The 4,792-nt window shown below is 40.2% G+C and overlaps 1 pseudogene; it reads left to right on the top strand.

Annotated features, from left to right (window-relative positions):
- The first annotated feature begins 3,673 nt into the window (after window positions 1-3,673).
- Window positions 3,674-4,521, top strand: LOC149211968 (cyclin-T1-4 pseudogene; annotated as a pseudogene).
- Window positions 4,522-4,792: the final 271 nt, after the last annotated feature.

The raw sequence follows: 4,792 nt of genomic DNA on the forward strand, positions 1-4,792 counted from the left end.
ATACATGTATATATATATATCTATATATATATATATATATATATAGATATGTATATATGTATATGTATATATGTATATATGTATATATATGTATAAATGTGTATATGTATATATATGTATATATATATATATATATATATATAAAGTCTAATACTGCAAATGAATAAGAACCTGAATTAGCCCCCCTGTCAACGGCCTATTACACACTGGTCGAACAAACTTGACCCTACCTCGCAATTATAGTGCTCGCAGTTATAGTAGCCGAATGTGTAGCTACAATGGTCATATAAGTGCATATTATTTGGGTGGTGTTAGTATGGAACAAAGACTTCTAATTGGTCATACGAAGCTACCTCATGGCGTTCTAAGGTGTGATAGAGATCTACATGTCCTGATAGGTAGAAATTGTAGAGAGTGTATTGGTTGTTCGACGAGTGAGGTTAGTGCCCGATGATTGGGTGATTGGATCCCTCGTATCCAGTTGTGACCGAGCTTTTAAATAGACACTTGTCAGACATGCAAAAAAAAAGGTATAATACAAAAATATATTTCAAACACGTAAAATATCGTGGGGCCCACAATTTTACCACCTGCTTGATTGAATCTTCTTCTAGAGTCTTTCTAAAACTGTCCTGAAGAAATGATTCAAGGCAGTCAAGGCACGTGGAATGATTCAAGGAAGTTGAGGCACGTGGATTGTATCAAGGCAGTTTCTCCTGCCCCCCTAATGCAGCTTCTCACTTTGTTTCGTTCCTCGTCTGTACAGTAGCAGCCATCACACGGAGGGGCAAGGCTTTCTTACTGTCAAAGGCATAACCAGGTCAGTCAGGGTATTCACGAAAAGAAAGGGTGCTTCCTCAAACTACTTCACTTTTATTACGCTTGGATGGGTTGCTTCTAAGACCTTGGGTTTTCATACGCTTGGGGCATATGGTTGGGGCTTCAATTTGTGTTCCTTGTTTCAGACCTTGCAACCATGTCAATCATGATTACTCCATGATTCACATAGGTGGTGGTTGTTGTGATTGTGGAAACGAAACAGCATGGAAATCAGAAGGTTTTTGCTCTAGACATAGAGGTCCAGGGCAGGTGCAGCCCCTACCATCAAAATATGCAAAGTTTGCAGAGCCTGTATTGGGGGCCCTTCTAATTGAATGGAAAGAGCGTCTACTAGCCGCAGAAAAAGTGGCCGAAGCCAAACCAAAGAAATGGCATCCTAAACTTCTTATCATCGCTATCTGGCTATACAAATGCAAAAAATGCTCCTAGTTTCTCTACTATGCTAACCAGTGCCCGTTCTAGTCTTCTGGACCACAGATGGATGAATGAGAAATGCATGTGTAGGGTGATATCATCACCTCATCGATACTGGAAAGGTACATAAGCTCTTTCATAATTTATTTATGGTTAATGCAAAACACGCCGATCAATCTATGTTGGAGTTTAGTAGTCTCTGAGACAGAGAAACAAAAATATATTCAACGACAGTGATCAAAGTGCACAATTATAATGCCTGTTATGGGGCTATGTTGTTTGAATGAGAAACAAGTGGAATACTGGCTCGTTCTTATCTATTTTGGAAAAGCGTAGAGCCTTGAAAACCAAGCCTGTCACGAAGTTTACTATCTGTCATGAAGTATGTAACCTCACCTTGCGAAGGGGATTCCTTGCCACGCATAATCGGAGGATCTTCATCTTGAAAAATAAAAGAATTTATTGCTCGACCAATCATCAGATTCATCTGTTCATTAGTTGCAAGGCATGAGCCGAGCGGGCTAAAGTGATAGGCTCATGATGAAAGGCAAAATGCATAATAATAGGCTCCTGGCGAAAGAAAAATGCATCTGGTGAGAGATGGAAAAGCTTAAGGCCCATGGTGAAAGGCTTCTGGCTAGAGGTCGAATGGAAACATAAGGGCATCTTCTTCAGTTGAAAGGCAAAGGCTAAAGCCAGTTCAAGGCTGATGGATGTCCCTTGGAAGCCCTAGGGGAATGTAGTGGGGTGGGAAACACGTTATTGGTGCTCTCGTCGGTAGATAAAAAAAGGAACCTTGAAAGAAAGACACTTTAAGCGACATGAAAGAAGCTCATATGTAATAGTAAAATCTCCCAAAGGGCCTTACCTGCCGACACTAAAGATTGACTACAACAATAATATTGTAGATAGACTGTCCTTGCCTGGGAGATAGGACTTCACTGTCTTGGATTTTCTGCCTGCCTGTTTCTTTTCAGTTGCCGTGTGTAGTTCTGTCGGTTTCAGAGACTGAGGAGTATGAGAGATGTGGAGTGGTTAATTCTAGAGGGATCTCTTCAAATATAGGTTAAAGGTCAATAAGAATAGCTAATATACACATGCATGAGCAGATTCAATAGCTAATTAGTTAAGAAACTTCCGCGTTTTCATAGTTTTTTGCAGGTTAAGATGCCAGAAGGCAAACAACTTGTGTTTTTTTTCAGCATAAGATCGTGGGGTTTTTTCAAACACACCTGATTAGTTATTGCCTGGATTTGTTTGCCTTTGTTACTGCCTTTCTTTGTGCTTGAAGTCATGTGCCTGGATGGCTTGGCTTTACGACTGCCTAAAGTTGAAGCTCCCCCCTTGACAGATGCTGTTGTTGGCTCGGATACTAGCTCGGATGCTGCTGGTGGACACTCTCTGCTCTGCTCCTCAAACTAGCTCGAAACTGAAACTCACTCTCTCCCCTGCTCATCTCCTCCAGAGAAAGCATTTCTGGACAAACGTGGATGCCTCTGCATAGACTTCAAACATCATAGACTTCAAACATCTGGCACTTGCAGCATGCTGCACAACACACTGCATGCAGGGCATGGAGAACAGGCACCAGAGAGAACTTAGGATAAATTAACACACTGCATGCAGGGCATGGAGAACAGGCACCAGAGAGAACTTAGGATAAATTAAGTAGCACACTGCATGCAGGGCACAGAGAACAGGCACCAGAGAGAACTTAGGATAAATTAAGTTGCGCGCACATCAGGCCAAGTGAGGCGGGCAATAAGAGGGTAAACTGAAAACTTTGGTTAAAGTTTTCTTGCACACAAAGTGCCCAGCATAAACTTTGGTTAAACAGTAATTAACCCGTAGAAATTGACGGTCAACGCGAAAAGTAATAGCAAGTCAACGTCCTATCGAACGCTATATTCCCTGCTATGCCGGAGGCTGGCACTAATAAGGCAATTTATGAACCATTGGCATTTTCCAATATCTTTATCACAATTTTCAGTCCTTGTTTGTCTTGCACTGATTTTTCGTGACAGATGGTCGAACTAAATCTCTAAGAACAATAGTGAAAAAGTTGTAGATTATATTTGAAATTCCTTGTACACTCGTGATATCAAGCGAGTTCCTCCGTTGAGATGGAAATATCTATCAAAACTAAGCACTAGATCTTTTCTGCAATTTGACATTGTAGCAATGATGATAACACTTCTTGATATTACAGCACAAAACCCTAAAAGGATCTGCATTCTTGTAGGCACGTAGGTATTTTTGAATAATGCTTGCAACCTCACACGAGAATTTCAAGAAAGCTGGGGGGCTATACCAATGGGCCAACTTCGAAGAGAATAAGAGAAACTAACTTTAACAATGCATTTAACTTCAACAATGGGATTCCTTTTGTAAGAAGATTGGAAGAGAATGCTTGTATTTCATGGGGCATTACAACAACATAGGTTTCACTGGCAGAAGAGAAGAAAGCTCTTGTGATATAGCAGGCTTTACCAACAGTTCTGTTTTAGTAAGGAAAGTAGAAGACAACATTTGTAACTCATCTGGATTTGGAAATGAACCTGTCTTAAGAAGAGTAGAGGGATATAATAGTGCAGTTGGCAGCAACTATGAAGGCTTAGATCATTATTTGTCAAGGGAAGAATCGAGAGATGCTCTCCAAGAAAAGATGGAATTGACTTGCAAAAATAAACTTATTTTAGATATTCTTATTGTGCTTTTCTTCAAACACTAGGCATGTGACTGCAATTGTCACAGACAACAATTGCAACTTCAATGGTTTATTGCCACCATTTTTTCCTTCGGCGATCCCATGTTTCTCATGACAAATTTGTAATAGCAACCACTGCAATGTTTTCGGCAGCAAAGTCAGAGGAGAGTCCTCGTCCGCTGAACAGTGTACTTATATTTTCATATGAGATTTTCCATAAGAATGAGTTGGCGAATTTTCATTATTTACTTCCTGTTCATTGGTTTGAGCAGTAAAAACAACAAGTTCTCCAGGCCAAACAATTATTACTCACCACTTTAGATTTTGAACTTATTGTTCAGAATCCATACAATCCTCTAATGTCAGTCTTCAACAAGGTAGGATTTACCCAAACTGTTCTTGTAAATGTGGCATGGAACTTGGCGAGTGAAGGGCTTTGGAGTTCTCTGTGTCTTCAGTTTAACCCTCAACATATTGCATTTGGAGAAACATTCATTGCTACCAAATTTATTAACGTTGCCAATATGATACGACACCAATGTAACGCCAAAAAATTATGATCTCCACTCTAAGGTACAGCTTGAGACGTTGTGGTGGGGGAATCAAATATTTGATTTTTTCTGCGCATCCAATTGAGCCTCGTCAATATTCTTTTCTATCCACCGCTCCAATGTCCCTGGTGTGACACCCACAATTCCAAGAGTCTGCACCATCGACGAGCATTATAGCCATGGACCAAAAATCAACCAAGTCGACCAAAACTTAGTCGATTGTCCCTAGCTTTTAAATAAATTGGCAGGTGATGAAATTCGAACTATACTTTTGTCAAAA

This window comes from Pinus tabuliformis, chromosome 1_1 (genome assembly GCF_031772625.1).
Source record: "Pinus tabuliformis cultivar Carrire ecotype Pingquan chromosome 1_1, CPIR1, whole genome shotgun sequence".
NCBI lineage: Eukaryota > Viridiplantae > Streptophyta > Pinopsida > Pinales > Pinaceae > Pinus > Pinus tabuliformis.